The 22227-nt window shown below is 46.2% G+C and overlaps 1 protein-coding gene across 3 annotated transcripts in view; it reads left to right on the top strand.

Annotated features, from left to right (window-relative positions):
- Positions 1-728: 728 nt before the first annotated feature.
- The window catches only part of IGSF11 (immunoglobulin superfamily member 11), a 105094-nt gene continuing 83595 nt past the window's right edge, over positions 729-22227 (top strand). Inside the window, exon 1 of one of the 3 annotated variants that reach the window (XM_069020627.1) lies at positions 729-791. The gene's annotated coding sequence lies outside the window, so the exon portion shown is untranslated. Of the gene's footprint in view, positions 792-17232; positions 17433-22175; positions 22211-22227 lie in introns of those variants that run through there. The other 2 variants (XM_069020612.1, XM_069020637.1) reach the window with 2 other exon arrangements.

Below are 22227 nucleotides of genomic sequence, written 5' to 3'. Positions count from 1 at the left end.
TGACATACTATTGCAGTTCCCCAACTCCAAGAACTGCCTCACACCCTTTTGAGATACCTTGGTCGATTTTGTAGGAGTGCTGAATGCTCGTGTTTCCCAGGCTCCTGAATGGCAGAGTTAGGGTGGTTCGTACCTTTGCAGTGTTTATACTGTGCGCTGCAGCGGTGACCAGTCCCATGCAGCCCATCCCAAATATTTTGCTGTGTGCTGCCGCTGTCGTCTTCAATGCAGCTGTAGGCAGGCTCTGGAAAGAAGAAGCCCCCACGCTGCCGCGATGATCCGGACGAGCTGTGGGGGTGCAATCTCCAGCCCTGCGCTGGACCGCACCTCCTCACCCCGGCCCATGTAGCATCCCTACGGATGCAGCGGCGCCGGGTTGGCGGGGAAGGGGAGGAGGGGGAACCCCCAATTTGTGCGGAGAGAGGCGGAGGGTGGTGGGACGTGCCGCTGCGCGCCGGGACGGTGCCACGCGGGGGGTGACAGCCGCAGCCCGGCGGGTTGCGGGGGCGGCTCGGGGCCGCCAGGCTGCGCTCTCGGTCCGGCCGCCGCGCCTGCCGCCCTCCCCGGGCGACCGGGGCTTGGGGCACGGCGGAGCCTCGCCGCGAGCGGGCGGTCCCGGGACGGCGGCGGCGGCGGCGGCACCACCGGCGGCGGCACCTGCGGCGGCGGGGAAAGGCAGGGCTCGGCGGCCCGCTGCGCGCCCCTCGCCCGGCCCGGCATGACGCGGCGGCGCCCCGGCGGCGGCGGGAGGTGGGTGCCGGCAGCCCTGGCCGCGCTCCTGGCCCTGAGAGGTGAGTGCTGCTCGGGCGGAGCGGGGCGCGGCAGCCGCGCACGGGGCATCGCCCCGGGGCCGCGGGGTCGCCGCCGCCGGTGGCACGGCGGTGCCCCGCTCGTGGGGAAGTTTTGATTGCGGTCCCGCCGGTGATGCTCGGGAATGCGGCGGCGGGCGAGTGCTTTTGCAGGCAGGCGTGGGGAAAGAGCGCTGCTCTGCTCTGCTCCTTCTGCTGCCTCCGCTGCACCATCCTTCCTACTGTTCTTATAGATACATATTCTATTTATTTTTTTTTACGGTGCTGTAAAACTTGCTTTAAACTGGGCTTCACGTTAGGCTCAGTTGTCTGGGCCTAGCCCCTTGGTGAGCTCACCTGTGTGGAAAACTCTGGTCTATCCCTCAGGCCCTGAGGCAGCAGGGAACTTTCCGCAGAGATGGTGACAGGCTGCCCGGAGCCCCCTGTGCCCCCCCCCCCCCCTCCCCCCCATCCTCTGCTCTGCCTCCTCCTTCCAGGCACATGGCGCACCGCTTCAGCTCTAAGATACGTGCCTGCCCCAGGGGACGTGGAGACTCCACCACCTCCCGCCCTCTGTAGCCCTTCCGAAATAAGGTGTGTACCGTGGTGTCTGTGCGGAGAGGAAGCAAATTGCGTGTGACAGGTGCTACTCACATCGCTTAGTGCACTGCCGGGGCGCACCAGGAGGTGCTGCATTAAGGGCAGCAGAGGAAACTACCAAGTGCAAGATGTTCAGACTCATCTGTTGATCAGGTGGCAATGTCTTCTTTCAAGTAATGCTAAACTTTAGAGCAGGCCTGCTCGGTTGTGGTTTACTGAGGTCTAGAGGACAGTTTTCTTAAGGTCTGCCCTTTAATGCAGATACCCACTAAGCAGTTTCGCACAACTGTGCTCAGCAGTGAGCAGCCCACACCTTTGAGACAGCTGAGCCACCTTCACTGCTGGGAAACTGGGAAACCTGCTGCAAGAGGTCCCTGAGACAGCGGGAGGACAGTAAGAAATGACGGGATCTCCCATGAGAAGACCAGAGATGTCTCAGCAAGGTCTAGATGAAACCTCCTCACAGTCGGGATCTGGGTGGAGTCTGCTGCTTGAGTATCTGTGCCTGGCTGTCACTGCCCTGCAAGGCACAGCAGGCTTTCCCCTCTACCCAGGATCTGTTTAGAAACAAGTCTTTTGATGGATAAGATGAACTTCTCACAAATACCTCAGCCTCAAAAGCACCTTGGGTTCCTATCCTCAGAAAATGTTTGGGAGTCCGAGTCTCATGCATTAAGTGGAAATTGCAGCTGCTGACTTCAAAGAGATGAATTATGGAAAAAAAAAGTTTACTAGTATTAAATTGAGAGAAATTTCATACTTCAGCTTTCATACTTCACACTATTGATTTGCTTTTTGTTGTTTTCCCAATTTGGAAAGCAAGTTCAATTACTTTCAGGTTCTCAGTGCTACAGTTTTTTTGTCTGCAGACATTGCAAAGGTGTAAATGTCTAGAAAGTTACTGGGCTTGCTCCAGTTAGAGGCATATAAGCGGTGAAGTGCTTCTGTTGATGTGATATCACTGCAAAACCATACAATAATAATCATATTTAAGGTTAAAATCAAAGGGGTATTTAATTTTCTTTTAAAGCAGAAAGATTGACTCAATATTTACTTTTTCTGGTTGAGGGCACATGGGGACAATGACATTGGAGACAGCTAGGTGTGGAAACACTCTTTTCCATGAAATATTTATCTGCAATAGTGTAATGGTTTTTCTTGCACTTTCCTTTAAGACGTCATGATTACCTAAATGAAACACCTGTGTCTCAAGCTTGACTTTTTTCATTTTGTCTTAGAAAAAGTCTTTAGAAGATGATGGTAGATGAAAATAACTGTGGTACACAGTTATTTCTGTGGTACACAGCATGGCCATATTTTCAGTGGTTCTTGAATGTGAAAAGAAAACACTGTAAGGGATAAGGAACAGACATACACCCAGGAAAGCTGAAATTAAATTGGGAGAGTTTTTTCTAAACAACATTTGCAGAAGATTAGTAAGTGTGTTTCTGCTCTGGGCTGCCAAGTATGGCTAGAAAGAGTGATTTTTAAAAATTTTTTTCCTTTCTTGAGATTTTAGGCTGGTTTAGAAGATAGAAGATAAATGAGGGGGTCATATGCAAAGTGATACCTAAATTAAAAGTAAGATTTAAAAGTAAAAGGATCAGAAATTGTAAGAGTGTATAAGGCGGAAAAATACTTAATGCCAAAAATAAGAAAATTGTTGGGGGGGAAAAAAAGCCTTTGGAGGTCATTTCATCATTCTCACGCTTTATACCTACAATAAAATACAATTAGACTTCACAGTGATATTTGAATCAATTATTATAATGCCATTTTCTTCTGTTGTTTTGCAATTTGTAGAATAGCAATGATTCTTTATAACTGGTGCTAGCTGCCCACTTTTTCTGGGCCTATTATATCCATGTGTAATGGTCCTGGGCCAGGGGCAGCATCTATGTGCTCCCTCTAAAGCATTATAAGCATAATAATTTTTTGTGGAAATAATATTTTCTCAGAAGACATTTAGGAAAAGACAGGAGGGAATTCACTTTAGAGCTTTGAAACCAAACCTGTGATTGCTAATCAATCCTCCTATGTCTCCAGAAATAGCATCCTGCAAATTGTCAAGTGTGGTAGAAATCACACATCGGGTACAGTTAGAGTGCAGAGCTGACGGGTGTTTTAGCTGCGTGGTGTTTGGGTCCTGTGACACAGAATTGCAACAGGTGCGATTTCAGTGTGTTACAGTCCACTGCAGATGGATCTTGCAAGATCAGGGGGTGAGGGTGCCTGGCTGCAGTGGATTAATGCAACAGCAGGTCTACAACTCCCCACATGAGTTTTTGAAGTCACTCTCTTGCCAGCCTGAGGTTCTCACAGCTGAAGCCCTTCTGGCGTTGCAGCACCCTTGTCCGAGCCCACCGGTGCTTCCCAGCCCTGCAGCAGGTCCCCAGCCCTCGCAAGGGAGTACTGTGTCAGTCCCTCGCCCTTCCACGCTTTTGCAGTTTTTTGGAACAGATTGCCATTTGTGTCAAGCTGTGTGGTTTTGTGACGTGTAGATAAATCATTTTGCTCGCGACCTGACCTTGGTCCCCAGCGGTAGGCACAGATGCATTAACTACTTCTTGTGTCTCTGAAGTGGGCATCATTTCCTTATTTTGGAAACCGATTCTTTATCTCCGCTTCTTCGGTACTGCCTAAACTGCAATTTTCTTTTTATAAGATTCCATTCTCGAGGGATCTCAAAGTGCCTCAGGAGCAGCTATATTTAGTTGCTCAGTAGTAATATGGATATACAAAGTATGGTATAAACAACCCTTTAACTTAGGAAACTTAGGAATTGTTTTTCCTGCCTTCGTGGGGGATTAGAGTTTTTATTCTTGTAGCAGTAGTACAGATGGAGAAAGCAAGGCTCAGAGAGACCTCATGACCCACTGAAGGTCAGCAGATGATGGTAGTAGTCTTGAGTGTCTTGGAACAAACTGTAACCACAGGAGGATGCTTAAATTTATGCAGCAGGTTAAGCAATAATGTAATGGTCCTCTTTAGGGATGTTCACTACTAAATTGTGGTGAGTCATCTATATTTAGCAGGATGCTACTATCATCATGCTTTTTAAGTAAAGTGCTTTTAACACAGTTTATTTCAAGGAGAAGTGCATGCACTGAAAATCTGTTCTTTGTAGTTTCCTCCTTGTGGACCATTAGTGCTGCCTTCCCTTTTGTAAATGTTCAGAGAAAAATTTAGCTCCTGGTTGTTTAACAGACAGTAGTGTAACAAAGACAGTTCTCTGGTTATTACTACCTTGTGTTTGCACAGTCATTTATGAACACTAACTAATTGAGAGTCTCCAAACTTACTTTGTGAGGGCAGTCAGTTTGATTTATAGCCTGGAAAACTGATGTGTGCAGAGATGAAATTATTTTCTTGCTGTCAGGTAGGACATTTGCCCAGCCTCTCCTTTAGAGAAGTCACAATTACAGAGCTTCTGGTCATATGCCTCCCTACTTTATTCTCCCAAGTGTTTCATGTCTTGTGCACCAGGGAGGAAGCACAACATTTTTCACTGTGCACAGTGAACTTTTAAGTTTTTTTTTTTTGTCTTACAAGTTTTCATCTCTTTGGTTATGGAGGTCACTTGTGACCTGGCTTCTGCCTTTTTTTTTCACTGCTTGAGCTGGTCTGAGAACAAATGCTCTATTTCATCCGGATTGAGGAATTTGGCTTCATTCTAAATGGAAGTAGAAGTCAAATGCTTTGATGGTTTTCAAAAGAAATTTTTGAGAGAAATTCCATCTTAGGACACTGATATTTTGTCTCTTTGTGGAGTTGTATAGTTATACTACAAGGAAGTACCCTAAGAAGAAAGATATTTTGATGTGAAAAGTCAAAACTTTTCATCCCAAAGATGCTTAAGTTGGATGTTTCTGTATTTTTGACTTTTTCTCCCCCTGTTTTTCTTTTGAAACACAGTTATGATTTTACAAAACATCCCATGTTTGGTAAGTTTTGGTATAGTGGAAGTAGCTTCAGTAAAAGCCTTTAGTGGTTGCTGCTTTTTATTTCTACAGGGCATTTAAAAAGATCAGTGATAAAACAGGCTTGCATAAGTTGGTGGTACCTGTGCACAGTCTCTGCCCATTAATTTTGCCATCTTGATGTGTATGCAAACACCATGTACACGTCCGTGGCACTGTTCTTGTCCTTTCCTTATTCATTGTGCTGCCGAGCACTGTACTGAAAGAGACAAGTTTCTATTTAAGAAATACAGCAAATATTTGTTAATATTTATTTCCTCTTCTGGAACAGTCGCTGTAGAAGTCAGAACAGGACTAGCAGGTCCAGCTCAGTCCCTTATTATTCGTGCATGTGCAGAGCCACAGCTCTCCTTCTGGCAGAGTAGCAGTACTTGTACATTTGCATCTCTGCATGAAGCTAATTTCAAGTGTAATTTTGGTATTAGACCGATCAGATTGCTTACATAGGGACAAAAACTTGTGCATTTATTTTCTCATACCCTCGTGAGCCAATCTAGCTATGAGAACAGGAGCTTCTGTTTCACAAGCATCAGCAGGAGAAAGCCCATGTCTGAACTCCACTTAGTTACCTCTGGGCTTTGATTTTACCTGAATGCTGAAGCCAGGGGTGTTGCTTGTGGGGAGGCAACGACACCCTGTTTGCAATCTGTGGTGCATTTCTGCAGCAGCCTGTCTGAGCAGCGCTGGGCCAGGTCGGCCCGCTGGTCTGTGCTGCCATGGCCAAATCTGGATGCTCCAATGGGAGGTGCCAAAACCTCCTCAGTGAGAAATTGGTGCCAAACATTGAGCAAAGAGGTGTCTGGTGTCATGTCTGTGCTACAGGTTGCCCTAGGAGTAGGCTGGTGTATGTGTTGCTCTGGACTTCAATGCCTACACAGCCCAATTTTCTCTTAATTTTAGGGCATGTCCACACTTCACTTCCTCGCCATAAAATGAACTAAGTCATAGGTATTCTTTCTACCAATGCAGAGCGAATAAAGCATCCATCTCCTCCCCTTTCCTCAGGGAAGCTCCCTCCACTTGCAAAGCTGCAGGTGTAAAACCTCCATCGTTGCCAGGGGCCAGGCTGAGCTGGGCTAACTGAGCCCCTGGTGCAGCATCCTCAGTGGGTGTCCAGAAGGGTGGGTGTGCAATGGCACTGGACACCAACACCTCGGCCCCCGGAGTGGAGGGGCTGCGAGTGGGCTGCAGGCTCAGCTCTCCCTCTGCCTGGCACAATACTGGCCTCTGCCAGGAGCAAGTGGGTTGGCACACCCTCTCTGCAGGCCCACTGGGGGGATTACTTCCTAATCCCCACTAATTAGAAGTTGGCTAACGCCTGGACACATGAGGGTATAGTGACGTTATGCTTTTTGCATTCTATTTTTGGGGTTTTTTTTGTTCTACCTGACATATCTGTGGATGTTCCCAGTATCCTTATAAATGCATGGGCCTTTGTGATTTCTGCTGAGCTCTTGACTTTACATTAACATGAGCTAATCATTCCTGGTAGTTAATTATTGTCTGTGTTTAGAAGAAGCAGAAAAAGTAAAAACAGAGAAGGAAAATGACAATGTTTTCCTTATGTCTGGTCATGTTTCCTGCTCTTTGGTTATGCTGAACCACCTTTCTTTTTTTTCTCTTGAAAAAACAAATGAACACAAAAAGCCCACAATCAAACAAACCCCACAGAGAAGTACCTGTTTCACTTCTTCATTCCCATTTGATAATTTCTTTCCATTTAACTCATCTCCAAGTTAAATTGTCCCAATTTTAACTGTGCTTGACCGGTAAGTGTTTTTGACTAGTGAATGGTGAAACCTTTCTCTGCCTTCTGCATTTTCAACTGTGCCATGCAGAAGTAACTGCAGCAATTCCAGCTGAGGGTGCACTCTCAGTGTTCAGGGCGGCATTTGAATACTTCCAGCATCCTTTTCAGCCTCTTCTTTTAGACACCCTGACAGCTTGCTTGCTTCTTTGACCACTGTTGTATGTTGAACAGATGTTTTCATTGAGCTGTTCACAGTGATACCAAGATATTTTTCTCAAGTGATTACATTTGAATTAGAGCCCCATGGTACATGAATAGTTCAGATTATTCTCTCAACTTCTTATTACTGTCCGTTTGGCAATGTTGAATTTCATCCTGCATTATGCTGCCCACTTGCTGAGCTTTGTCAGATCCCTTGGAAGTCTCTCTCAATCTTCTTTTGTCTCAGCCAGCCTAAATCACTTTGCCAGCTTCCTGTCTCTCTTCCAGATATTAAGAAATGGATTAAACCACCCCAGAACTGGTATGAAACCTGGGGGTAATCCCTTGTAATCAGGGCCAGAGTGAGGACGGGGAAGAGGGGCTCCCATGCCTCTGAGCCTGGGCACTGAAGAGTGGGGCAGCAGCTCTGGACTCAGCTTGACCTCAACTGGCCTGAAACGCACTGGGGGCAAGGCAAGGGGGGAGCTCCCACACCAGGCAAGCAGGGGAGAGGTCTGGCACTGAACTGGCATCCTGCCCAGAACAGTTTAGCAGGTGCACTTTGAAGTGACAGCAAATTAATTACTTAGTCCTGTCCTTTTCCTTCCAAAATTTGAGTGGATTGCAGGGCCACAAGTTCCCCTGAGCAGAGATCAAGCTGGTTTGTCTCCTATTGTGTGCTTTTAGGGGCTTAGGGTATCAGGCTGGTTTAACCAAGCCCTGCTGCCACTTCCAGGTTAGCCTGTACCCTCTCTTATGGGGAGCATGCTAACTTCAAGAACCGCCTCACCTAGCTTGCTTGTCTTTCCTAGCAGTTACAGCTACTTGAGGAATTTCTTCAGCTGTTCTGCACTTCTGGACTTGTCCCTTAAATATACTGAAATGATTGGGTTTTGACTTTTGCAGTTGGCCTTCAAATTTGCTCTCCGTCCTAGCTACCGTTTCATGAAGCAACTGTTTCGATTGAGTCGCTTCTTGCTCCTTTTGTTTGGCCATACAATATGCTCTCTTGCTTCTCAGCAGGTTTTTGTTTAGGGCACCGAGTACCTTTTCAGTGATGATGCTGAGATTGCTTCAACATGCCACCGTACAGTGTAACAACCTTAGTTCCCCTGCTTCTGGAGTTAGGTTGTTTTGACTGTTTCGGCTTTTAATTGTTCTTTCTAACATGTAAGAGGCCCAATGCAAAGTCCTGTTACTGTTTTTCTCACGGGCATGGTAAATTTGATTATGTAGCTGCCCTCGTTACTTTGTATCTTTGTATCAATTACAGTGTTTTAGCTTCTAAGTGTGCTGGGACGGGCTGTTCCAAGCCCTACCTACGCTCTTTTAGACGCTGCAGAATTGTAACCTGCTGTGACTCTTAGCTAATTCCTGCACATGTTGCTGAACTCATTATTTTTTTTTCTGTTTTCTTTGACTTTGTTCCTTTGCTCTCACTCCACACTGCGCAGTAGATGTTCCTTACCTGATCAAGAGGCCATTGGGAAATACAGGTTGCTTTAGTGAGACTTGTTTTTTAGTTAACTTTTCTGCCTCTTCAGCCACGACTATCTATATGAGATTTGTGTATCACCCACCTTGCAGTTTGATGTCTCTGCCTCTTTACCCACACTGGATTTCAGGGCAGGGCATGAGTCTGTGATGACTTCTGCAGCTGTGGGCACACAGACTGCAGGGCATGTTGGACACTGTGTTGGTTGGTGTGGCTGTATAAAAAGGTTGTTACATCATGTTGTAGGGGCTGGTTCACTGCATCAAACCTGAAGTGCTTCCTGGAGCCTTTTGCTCCAGCTCTGACCTGTGCTCCCGTGTGGTCTATCAGCATTAGCTGCACTCTGAACCATTTGGTTTAGAGGTGATATCTCAGCAAATGCAGCCCCGCTTCTTGGTTAAAAGGTCCCTGGGAGCTCCTGCAAGGAGTGCTCTGGGTCCCTCCAGCTCCTGTGCACCACTCACTCTGCTGCCTCTCACTGCCTGTGCCAGTGAAGGAGGCCTGGAGCTCCCCACAACCCTTGGGGAAGGAGACAGGGATGGGTGGAAGATGAGTTGCTTTAGTGAAGCAGAAGGTGATGGAGGGCTTCTGCAGGGCACTGCTGAGCTTGTGTGGTTTCTGGGCTGCTTCCATAGCTAAATGTGTGCTTGATCTTCACTGTTTGATGGAGTTTGCTGTCTGAACGTCTCCATTGGTTGTGGAGCTGCTCGTGTGCAAACCTGCTTGGCTTTCTGGCTGTGTGAGCTAGTGACTCGGGAGAGGTTGGGAGGACCTTGGCTACTTGGCAGAGGGACAGAATGGCCTCAGTCTGTCTGCAGAATCGTCGTGTCCTTGGTTTGTCAAGGACAGCCCTTCCTTTTGCCCCTGAAACAGCTGGTGCGCCCTGGGCCCTTATTACGGGACTCATCCGCAATCAGCGCCTCGCTCTCTTGTGCTGGAAATGCCTTGGACACGGAGAACAGCCTTGTGCTTCTCAGCTGCACGGAGTTGCAGCAAGGCTGCACTTTGCTTGTTCTTTGGGGAATGCTCTGTGTTAGCTCTACAGTAGCTTTTTTGCACAGTTTCTTCTGTTCTCTCTGCTCTTGCCCTTTTTCCCAGTGGCGGCTTTTCTGTATTTTTTTTTTCCTTTCTTTCTTTCTTTTTTTTTTTTTTTTTTTTTTTTTTTTTCTTTTCTAAGACTGCATTTCAGCTGCCACATTGACAGCAGTTGTCTGTTTCTGCACAGAATAGGTACAGCACAGTCTGGCTTCCCCCACCCCCTTGGTCCCCATCCTCCAGCCCTCCTGCACTACATGCCCTGTCCCCCACAGCTTCAGCCTCGCTGGGAGCTCCAGCCCTGAGCTAGAGGGCTCACAGCGAGGGGATCGCTGCAGGTGAAAGGGGGGGGGAGCTGAGGCATCCCACCGCCACCGGCTTGTGTTGCATCCTAATTGCAAATAGCCCTTCCGGCGTCAGCAGTTTGTGGGAATAATTGACAGGAGGTGCCGGCGAGGTGCTGAGTCAGAGCGAGGTGTGCTTGCCAAGTCACTGCAGCAGAAGGAGTCCGATCGCCTCGTGTGGAGGGAAGCCAATGGACGGTGGGTTTCCTAGCTGCCTTTTGGGCCTCTTTCTTTCCTCTCTCTGAGGCTGCAACTCAGCAGCAGCGATGCTATGCATGTAAGGGACAAACCAGGGGATCGGGGGAGCTCTTCATTTTTTTCTTTTTCCTTTTTGGTTTTTTTTTTTTTTTTTTTTGGCTGTGAGCACTGGGATTAGGGGATGCAGGCTCCATTCCCACCTGCTGCCACTGGGTTTCTGTGCTGTCGTTTCTGTGCTCTGAGCAAGCAGAAGGGGTAGAAAACACATGTTGGGGGGTAGTGTCAAGAGAGTGGCCCTAATGACAGATTGATGTCTCCTGGGAGAGGAAAAGCAGCATGTGACATCCTCAGCTAGGCAAGGGGGATAGCTATGCAAGCCGAAAAAGCTGCAAAATAAAATGACTGAAAAGGTGTTTTGTCCTGTCCTTCCTGAGGGTTGTTTCTGCTGCAGTGTCCTACCATTTATTTAGGGGTTTGAAATTACTTGCTTGACACGCAGGAAGATGAGTGCTTGTCCTATATACATCTAGCACCTGATGGACCTCCAGGTCAGGCTTGTGAGAGCTTTGTCATTTATTCCTGACCTTCTAGTATATGGCTAACATCAGTGTTTATACCACTGCTGAGTCTGTCCCAGAGGTGTGGATCCTTTCCTTTGCCTTGCTTCACCCTTGCAGGGTGACTTCATTTGTCTTTGTCTTTCTCCCTCTCTGTAGCACAGGGTACCATTTTCCTACCTTGGACAAAAGTCAGTTTTTGTTTCACAGTGATCTAAATATATGTGTCTGCTGTGTGCCGCCTTTGTAGGGAGAGCATACTATTTTTGCTTTTAGTAACCACTTTATAGAAAGAGATGAGGAGCATGAAGACAGAGGCCCATGTATTTTTCAGAACCCTTCATATCTATGCTGCGCTCTACCCACCCACTTTTTAAATGCTAATCCTTGTATAATCTTTCTCTTCACTGACTCAGGTAACAGCCATGTTCTCTAGATCCCCACGCAGCTGATTGGGAAAACCGAGGCCCAGAGATGGGAAGTGCCCTTCCCATGGTCATGCAGGATTCCCATGGCCAAGCTTGAGTCAGAGCCTTCATCTCCTGACTACCAGCCCATACCTTTTCCACTGGACAATGCTACCTGTCCACTGATTTAATCAGTGGCCTGCTGAATACTTTTCATCCTGAATACTTTTCATCCTGAATACTTTCCATGGCAGTGGCTCTTGTATGGTTATTGATCCTGAGTCTTTAGAGTAAATCTGCAGTGACTAAATCAAATGCAGTTCTTCCATCATCCTTGTCTTGACCACCTTCATGATGAATATTGTGCACCCCAGAGGGGTGGCCCTGGGGTCACTGGTGAGTGGACTGCATGTGTAAGGTATCTGTTCTTCTCACCTCCAGTTTGCTGCCTGTCCACATGCTGGGTGCAGTCTGTGACACTGGTGGCAATCTTAAACCATCTTAAACCAAAGTGCCTTGAGGGCACTTTGGAGAAAATCTTTCCCCACTGGATTCTGCTGCAAGATCAGCCAGGACTGATCAGGATCAGATCAGGGCTGGTTTAGGAGGCCCAGGATGGTCTGCTACATGACTGGCCTGCCTTCAAGTTGTGTTTCTGTGTGAGTTTTGCCCTGCATGGTGGAGATGTGCTAGCCAGAGTGCTCCTATGGAGAAGAGTGAGTCTGGTCCTCAGGCATGTTGAAGTGTTGTCTTGCTTAAGGGGAACCTTGGTCTCAATCTGGTCTAATGCAGCTCTTCCTCCTTATCCACTTTCTACCCATGGTGTGGCTTCACCCTGGAAACGGGAAAAAAAATAGAGCATTGTCTGTTACAATTGGGATTTTATAAGGGACCTATGGGAATTAAGCACACAATTCCCTCAGGTTCTTTTTAAACAGCCTAGCTGATGTGAATTTATGTTGACAATAAGCAAGAGTGGAAGCAGTCCTGTCAGCAGAGCCACAGCTATTCTGCCTGTGTTTGATGTAGAAACTGCTGTGCTAAATCTTATTTAGCTTTAAGGTCTGTGGGTCAGGACCTGGGACTGGAGTCTTCAAGAGGTCTCTGATGTGAGTGGACCCCATGCTCTTGCCTCCTCTGGCCCCAAGCTGGGGGTCTTTTCAAGCACTCATAAGTACAGTGGAAATACCAGTGTGTAATAACGTTGTGTGTAGGGCCTCTGCTCTGTGCTGGGCTTGACAAACGCACCTGACATCCACTGGACCAAGGCCTGAGTCTGCTATGAGTCAGTCCAGGATGATGAAACTCTGCAAAACCAACTCTTCTTTCCTTTGCAAGGGGTAAAAATGTGTGGATGGTGAGGTGTAGCATTTGCAACTCGCTGCAATAGAATTTGCTCTGGAGTTAATTGAGAGATTCTTCTGACAGCTGCAAGAATCCTTTTATATTTTCTTTCTCCATAACCAAAGAATGACAACTTGTATCAGTTTTTCACAAATGGAGAAATTCAGTGACAATCATCATACTCTTCATTAGAAGAAAACAGTTATGATATAAAATAATGAAACAACTGCTGGAGACCAAACAAGTAGTGGAATATAGCTGTCACTTAGAACACATCAGGACACAAACAAGAAGAAAAAGCTGCCTTCATCCTTGGTTATGAGTGAGAACCCTTTCTGGGATTCTGTTTTCATGGCTGAAATGAATTTCATAGTGTATTTTAGGTTTCTTTTTGGAATTTGTTCCTCTGGCCATATAGCCAGGGCACATCTGGCAGCTTCTTTTGCAGCTGCAAGAGGGGAAAAGCAATTCAGGTGGAGATGCTGCTGACCCCGTGATCCAGTGCAGAGCCAGTGGGTCCCAGAAAGCCACTGTTGTCTCCTGCCAGTGATCTGCTTCCAGCTCCTCCTCAGCCCTCGGCTCTCTGACACATCTCCTGCATCTCTCACCTCTAGGAAAATGTTCACTGTGTTCACTTGATGGACGCAAAGGAATGTCCACCTCTCATTGTGAATTTATGTGAAATGGGCCCAAGTTGTGGAAATCTCATTAAATTAGTGAGCTGTGTAAGACTTCCATTCATTTTGGCTTTGCTCAGAGAGCAGCTTGGATTATTCTCTCAGATTTGAAGAGTTATTCAGCCTTGGAGCTCAAAATCAACTTCCAGGCTAAAATCAGACCAGGTCTCCTTAGCTTAGCTTTTAAAACAGAAATGTATTACACTCAAAGCCCATTAAAGTCAAAAGGCTGTCTTAATGTGTGTGTATATATATAATATATAATCATGCACATATAACTGGACAGTCAAAATAAAGCAGCACTGGGAAATGCATAAGTTAATGATGCCTTGTTATGTGCCCTGTATCATTTATGGCACGAATCCTGTATCCTTTATGGCATGAATTTTATAGTCTAAGTGGTAGTAAGATTAGAGGTAGGTGAATAATTTATAGCAAATAATTTATTTAATGAATTCCTCTTCCATTTCTATTTGCAAATTGTTTGTGAACATCCTGTGGTTTCTTTGCATTTTACTTATTTGAAATTACTTACTGAATAGCTTCTACAAATAATATTTGACATGCCACATGCTTATAAGAAGGTTTGTTTTGGTTTTTTTTTAACTGTTTCCTAGGAGGAGGAGCAGTATTTCAGCTCCAGGTTTGGTTGTTCAGCAGTGATACAGAGCAAAAGTTCATGCCATAATATTTCACTACCCTGAAAGTTTAAAGTAATTGTCAGAATTAGGCAGTTTCTGAAAGGTATCAAGAATTAGCTATTAATTTTTAATAATTATTCAGACTGTTTGTGTGGATAGGCAAGTTCAAAACTCACTTTTGCCAGTGAGTGCTAAAATTGCTCAAAATGTGTTACTTCCTTGTACATTTACGTCACTAAATTAGAATAGCTGCAGAAATGAACAGAATGCTCTAAGGTCCACAGTCAGCAGTGTGCTGTGCATATGCCTGACTTCAGGCACATTCCTGAGTAGATGCATAAGTGGTAGAGTGGCAAATTATGAACTTCAGCATATGTTTAAGTGGTTTTCTGAATTAGGGACCAAAACAGAGAACAAAGCAAATTTATCTTTCATGAAAGTGAACTGACAAGAGAATTTTGTTTCCTCATCTGCAATTACAGGGCACTGCATCTTTCAGATGGGGAGTGTGGGGGAGTGATGATATAAATGTTGCATTAAGTTGCAGTATTTCTGATTTCATCAAATACAAGGCAGTTTGTCTGAAGTTTCCCATATATGTCACTCTGTGCTTTTTCCCCCCCTTAAATATTGGTGGAAATAGCATGAAGAATTGAAAAACAAACAAACAACTGCCCCTCCCCCAAATCCTCAGCCATTAGTTTCAGTTTTTATTTATATCTTCATCTTTTGAGATTTCTCAGATTTCAGAATATTTTCCATGTGCTTTTATTGGCCTATCATCCCTCTAAAAAAAAAAAGTTAATTTGGAAATATTAAATAATGCTTGACAAAAGTGACTGTCACAGAAATGAGAACTTTCTCTGAGTCTGCAAAGAATAGGTATGAGTTACTTCAGCATCTCAAAGAACAGTTGTAACAATGTCAACTGCTGAAGGTCTACATTTTCATGTGCAACTTTTGTGCACACTGTGGAAAGCAGCTTCTGAAGTTGAATGAGACACCCTTCAGCTCTGTAATGCAGGTGATGCTTCGCTGGCCTGCCTGAAGGCACAGTTAAATAGTTATTTTTGTTGGGTCTGTGAACCTGTGAGATCTCATATTCTTCCCATTTCTGCCTTTGGGCTGGCCTGTGTGGGGTCCCTTATACCTAGAAGAGGATTGAGCACAGCAGTGAGTACCTCACCTGTACCTATCCATCTAATTTCACGAAGCTTATGAAAAGTAACGTGTTTAAGGCCTTTGCTCTTCTTTCACAGGAGGGGTTGGTGCAGGAGCTTTGTGTCCCAAGGAAAGAAATGCTTCTGGGCCACAGTGCTCATTGGCTTACTGAATTGAAGTAGCTGACAGAAGACCACAGACAGTTCAGGAGAGTGTGGTCTGGGAAGCTGGGAACAGAAAGGGCCATCTCTGGGTGATGGATGATGTGTGGGATGCAACTACAGCAATAGGCAATCAGTTTTGGGTGAAGAAGAGCGACTGTCCCTGCTGACTCACGAGACCTAAAACGACCTCCTTGGAGCAGAGAGTCAAAGGAGTAAGGTGTTGTTCCTCATGCCAGTGATCAGAAAGGCACCCAAGCCATGCTGTGCACCAAACCCCCAGACCAGACATATCACAAGGACAAGCCTGCAAAATGTGGTCATTGATGCCCATTGGTGCTTGTATGCAAGGAACTTGCACCCATGAGAGGAGAGCTGCATCCAAAGGGAGGGTTTTGGACCTCTGTACACATTTATTTCCCTTTAGGTGATGGTCTAGATCCCAGTCTTGTACACATGGAAATCAGTGGGGGAGTTTCAGCTTCGTGTGGTTGGGAAGGTGATGGAATGTTTGTCAGGTAGAAGAAAGGAGGCCTGGAACTGGACTAGCAGTGTGTGATGTGGGGAGGGCTGGGGAGTGCCTGGACTGTGCATTCCCTGATCTATGTTCCTATTTATTGATCAATGCTCCTCATCCACCTGTCCTCCTCCATGTACTGTCCTGTGATTCCAGCCCCAGGGCTGGAAGGATCCTGTAAGGAAAAACTGGTAGTGGAATTCTGAATATTGCACCAGCAGTCTTCCCTCCTCTTTCTAAGGCTTTCAGAACACTAATCACATGAAATATATCCAGGCTTATTGCTCATCCCTGGCACCTTTTATGACCTCAGTGATGAACATTAAAACATTGAAACACTGAAATTAAAAAGCAATCACCTCTACCAAACAAGGTAAACAGCAAATGGTCCCAGCAGTCTGCCACGTGTCCTAACACACCACAGGGATGCCTTTAGCAGCAAAAGAAGTAGCACTGCATTTGGTTCACAAGAGCAGTGATGCTATACCCCACAAGGGCTGTGGCACTTGTGTCTATGACAGGAATGGCATCAGGAGACTTCTTGAAGTAATTGCATCCTCATTATTTTGGGACCAGAGCCTGGTCAGCTCAGGAAGGTGGGAGATCAAAGGCCACTTCTGAATTTAGCTCACTTTCATAGAGCCTTGGGATGAAAATGGCAGAAGAGGTTGGTTTGAGAAGAAGTGTGGCTGTGTCTCCATCCAGTGGCTAGTGCCACTGGTGACAATCCCACAGAAACTCAGCTTTATTTGGGGAGATCTCCCAAAAGAAGGATGTGGCAGATGGGAGGCTACCATCCTAAAACTGACTTTTACAGAGTTCTAAGATGTGTCTGATCTTGTCTTGGGTCCTTCTGTGTTGTTCTGTCTTCAGTGTTATAAACATAGACATATTAATAGTATCAATAAAAATATAATAATAATAATAGCAATAATCGTTGTTATTTACTGTTTTACACTCCCTTGGGAAAGACCCTGGTTATGCCAAGTGGTTCTGCTGTGACTCCAAGGGGATGGTGCACAGTTTCAGACCTAAATGGCTGTGGCCACACATCACACTCTCTGTGTCTCTCTCACAGTCAGCCAGGACAAGTCAAAACAGGCAAAAGGAAAGAAAAAAGACAAATTTCCGCATCCATAGCAGCTGGAGTGAACGCCAAACAGATGGGCTCTTCCACCCCGATTATCCTAACCTCCTAAATATAGAAATACAAGCTTTTTTTTCCCCCTTCTTTTCTATTTTTTTATAAATTTAAATTACCCGAGGGGGTGGTGTTAGCTCACGCTAGGGCAGTGCTAACGAGTGCAAATAGAAGTCATCTGCTGACAGAGTCAGATCGAGGCTTCTGCTCATGACTATCCCCCCACCCTGCCCACACACATTTTTTTCCATTGGAAGTGTGGGGAATGATAGGGGCTGAAGCCGTCCCCTCTGTGGGATAGGGGAATATGAATGTGTGCATGAAGAGGCTTTTATTTCAAATTCTGTCAGTAGTTATGCAAATACATAGAGTAAATAAGCACCAGAGAATATGGTTAAGAACTACATGTCCTTGCCTCCTCCTGCAGATGGTTTGGTGAGTAGATGGGGTAGCAGTACTTGGAGTCACTGGAGGAGTTCACAGCTATTTTAGTTACCATTGCACAAGCATACTGATAGATATGGGGTAGAAAGGTGCAGGGTCTGCTTTTTATCACGTCCCAACTTGCGTTTTTTTGCAGCATGCAGAGAGATTGGAGGGATGTCTTCTGGCAGAGGGCTGGTTGTGCCTGAACAGCCTCATCCTTTTTATTCTGCAGTAGTTGACATCAGCAAAGCAGCAGCAGGGCAGTGCTTTGTGTGATTTTTTTTGGACTTCTTTTGCTGTATGGAGGACTTGGATAGGAAAATTCTGGGTTTTTTTTTCCAGTGGGGAAACACACCACCTCACCAATGCTGTGTTTTCCATTCATCTTTCAGATTACTTTTGCTCTTTCTTGCCCTGGGGCTGAATTTTATACCTGTTGTCAGGCTTTTTTTCCATGACCAGCCTTGGAGAGCAGGTGGCAGGAGGAGGTGCTGCCTGCACAACACAGCAGAGGAGTGTGAGGCTGTGTCTGATCCCTGCCCTGTTCTATACTGGCACAGGGCAGAGTGCACACACCTGGGTCTTGCTTTCTCCACCTCTAGGAAGGAAATGAATGACAAGGGCTCGTTTCTGGATGTTTCAGGATGCTGTCAGGCAAAACCATTTTGTTGGTGCTGTGTTACTGTTATCACTGTAACCATGAAATAAGATATATAATGAGGATAAAGGTTAGGAGCAGAACTGCAATGTTTTTCCCTTGTCATTATGTACAAGGGTGTGTTGTGCTCTGTGGATGTATCTGTGCTACCATCAGACCAGATATACAAATAGACCATGTGTAAGACTTCAGAGACTCTGTGAAGAAGTTCTTTATCTTATGGGCTGCTCTCCATGTGAAGATAGCACATAGCTTATCAAAGCTCCCAGAGCTCATTTTGCTTGTGTGCTCATGCTCTCCTGCAGAAACTCAAATAGTTGCAACCTTAACCCCAGGTGCCAGAGTGCCATATGAACCTTTGGGTTTTATAGGATCTGCATCTTCCTTGGAGGTCTCCCATGTGCAGGAGAGGTCGACAGCTTTTGAAGGAGGCTGGCTGGGGAAGGCACGGAGTTTGCACCACTGAAGAAGGCCTCTAAGAATAAGTTCATCCAGCAGCTGGCAGGGTGACAGAACTGCAGGAAATCCTGCCTTGGGGCAGAAGGATGAAGCTGGTGCTTTCCTGAGGTTGCAGAGCAGGGAATTGTTACCCCATGTCTTTTCAGGGTGGAGTGCTTCTCTTGTTACGCTGAGGTCATGCAGAGCAGTGTTGTCTGGACCGTAAAGCACACAGATGCTATAGATACCAGGTAGTGAGGCAGGAGCAAATACATCTGGAAGCTTCCCCTGGAAACAGTTTGTTTTTAACGTGGTGGGGCTCATTCCATCGGTAATAAGCCCTGTTGGGGCTGTGCTCAATATTTGCATTGCGTCCCCTAGAGCCTGGGTCAGAAAAGGGCTTTGCAGCCTGGATGCAGTGCCAGACCAGTGCTGTCTTCCATGCATTTGCTTAGGACTCAGGATAAGCACTCATAGGTACTGCATATAAGGGATCACAGTGAGAGGCACCTAATTGGCTTTGCAGGACAGGGGCTTTGGCACGGTTTCTTCACTCTGATTCACGAGTGGCTGTATCAAACCTGGCTGGCACAGCACAGGGTCACTCGAGCATCTCCGTGCTGTGCACTTGAGTACTCCTGACCAGCAGCAGCTCAGGGGTGCAGGCACACCCGTGCTGGCTCTGCACACTGCCTGCTTGGCAGAACTGCCTTGCTCCGGCTTTGAGCCACTGCACGCTGGGTCAGTCCCTCCCCGTGGCTGCGCCCCATCCGTGCTGCTGGAGCCAGGGCTCTTTGGGCTGCACTAACCCTGATGGAGCCACCACTGTATTTCTGCACCCAGGGCATGGCTAATCCTCAGCCAGCTTGGATCATTGTCTCTAGAGATGCAAACAGCATTTTTAGGTTTTAAAAAATAATGGTACTGCAATCAGAGGCTCGTCGTGCTGCTTGTGTTTAAAGATGCCTAGTTATTTTCAGTTATGCTTTTCACCTTTTCTTGCCTCAGTTTCACTCTTGGTAAATGTTGTTAGAAGTTCCCCTGGTTACAGCTGTTGCCCCCTGAGTAGCTGTGATTGTCATTATTGTTATCCTGTCTTTGCTTTGAGACACTTTACTATCTCGCAAGGGTTGAAAGAGGTTGCCTGGAACTTTCATGTCCCTGGATTCTGGCTTGGACTGACTTTGCATGGAAAATTTCCCCCCCCCCCCCCCCTCCTATTTTTTGAGAGTAAGTTTGGGGCGAAAATGGGCTCCTGCATGTATGAAAAGGGAAATGTTTTCTTTTGAATGCTGCCTTTCCACCATGTTGTGCAGCCAGGCCTCGAAATGCAGCAGAAGGGTGATCTGTGTGCTTTTTGTCACCTTTGAGACAATCTACATGAATTAGGCTACATAAAGAGCCCTTGAAAAATCAAATGTGATCGTCCATGTGCTCAGCAGAGGCAACATAGAATTCATTGAGGAAAAAGCCTCAGAGTTTTCACCCTTTGCAGCTTCTTTGTGTAATGGGGACAAACCCAAACCCACCGCTCCCCTACAGACACCATAAGCTGAGCTGGGGGTGGTCTCTGTCGGTAGGAGCAGGGAATGGGTGTGTGTCTCCCTTACCTGCTGGGGAGACTTCCTTTGTCATACTTGGAGGTGGTGGAGAAGAAAGCCACCTTGTTCATGTTCCAGGAGAGAGGGAGCTGGTCAGGAAGGTGACCAAGGCAGGGGTGCCTGCAGACTAAGGATCATGGTGAGAGCGGGAATGCACTGAAGGATGGGGGGAAGAAGGGAGGAAGAGGATCCATATGGGACTGAATGGAGAAGGAGTCCCTGGGAGTGAGTCACATTAATGGGCTGCCCCCCAAGCCTTTTCTGCACCAGCTCTCTCAGCTTCTCCTGGGGGAGACAACAGTCATGCATAGGGATTGAAACTGGGAGTGGGGCTCTTCTTTGTGAGGGATCCTTTGGCCTGATGAGGCTTAGAGGGGTGAGATGAGTCTGGGCCTGTCTGGTCAAGAAGACCCGTGTCACATCCCAGAGGAAATGAAGAACTAGAAGAACTGAGCACCCTAAAAACCTCCCCAGAGACTCAGCAGTTCCATCTTCTGGCTCGGAATTGAAGGTATATCACAAACACAACCTACAGTCACACACTAATTGTAAAGCCAGTAAACCAGAGGATTAAATATAGGCTCTGTTTCTGTCTATCCTGGAGGCTGAAAGAATCAGGAAGAAACAAAAGTATGTGATTTATTTATTTGTTTGTTTTAGTACATAATCAGCTATATTTTAGCAGTGCCAGTGGATATGGCATCTGTTGCCATTGCTTTTCTGGCAGCATCTGGGCTGAATACCTGAGCTGTGTTGATACTTGAGTGATTAGACAGTTTGTTTATAAACTACCTTGATGAAGGCTGGTACTTGCACCACAGAGGTTAAACAGGAGGTGAATTAACATAATAAGAACGTAATTATGATTAATAATTGCTATATTAGTAACATGAAGCAGCAACGAATTTTTAAAATTGGGATAGTTTAAATTTCTGTGAAGTAGATTGCCACTTTAGTCTTTTCCCTCCAGGTATATTATATTTCTGAAACATCTCCTGTCCCTTCTGTGCTGAGATATTGTTTACCCTAGCAGGGGTCAAAGGGTGCTTTTGGGGCAATAGTGCTCTTCCCTGGTTTTGTTTTTATTCAAAAGAGTGGAAGTTGAGGACAAAAGGGTCTCTTGGCTGGATGTGATGTATATTTTGTAGCAGCTGTTAAACCCAGCCTTTTGCATGGAAAGGACTCACATTACCTGAACTTGGGCCCCCAACCTACAGTAACTTAACAGGCTTTTGCTCAGAATCCATAATTCAGAAACAAGATAGATGGTGTATTTCAGGGGTTGGGCAGAGCACCACCTGTACAGCATGAGGGAGACTGAAGCTCCCAGAGCACCTTCCTCCTGCCTCTCACAGTACCTGGGGCTGCAGCAGGCTGATTGGAAGTGAGAGGTGAAGCTGGTCAAACGGGGTTCTAATAGCAGATGATGGCACAGCATTTTCCCTCCCTTCCCACTTGCACTTCTCCATCGTGGAGAAAAGGCACTGAGGCCTGTGAAACATATGCTGAGATCACCATGCCTTGTCAGCTCCAGTGAGCTGGATCCTGCTGCTCAGTGGGGTCTGTAAATACTCTTTACTGTGCAGGGAAGCTGTGGGGTCTGGCTGTCCTTGTCTGCTTGCTCCTAAGTCTTTGTACAGGCAGGTTCAGTTGCATAAGTGTTTGGGAGATGTCTATTTGCTGCATGGCATTCCTGGGAGCAAGGAGGAAAATTTTCTATTTAGCTTTCTTGGTTTCTTGCTGTCAGATTATGACAAGACACAGCACCCTGTGGTCAAGGTTACTGACCACATCAAGAGCTGGTGCAGGCAGACTAACTCTCTCTCAAATGGAAAGGGATTTTTTTTCCTTAAATCATTCACCAAGTGTTTGTGAATCAAGAGTAAATAATTTTCAAATGGATCATGAATTGAGAGTAAATAATTTTTTAAATGGTGTGTTGTGAAGCAATCACAGATAGTAAAAGGGCTAGAATGGACACCAAGCATTGCCTAGAGAGAACTGAAATGCTTTCTCCTACAAGAATCAACAGCAGCAAGTAATCTTCTTCCCCTTTCCTGTCCTCCCATCTCCAGATGCTTTACTTGCACGTAAGTAGCTATTGAAT

The sequence above is a fragment of the Aphelocoma coerulescens genome, chromosome 1 (assembly GCF_041296385.1).
Source record: "Aphelocoma coerulescens isolate FSJ_1873_10779 chromosome 1, UR_Acoe_1.0, whole genome shotgun sequence".
NCBI lineage: Eukaryota > Metazoa > Chordata > Aves > Passeriformes > Corvidae > Aphelocoma > Aphelocoma coerulescens.
This window is presented reverse-complemented; position numbering and strand designations above follow the sequence as displayed.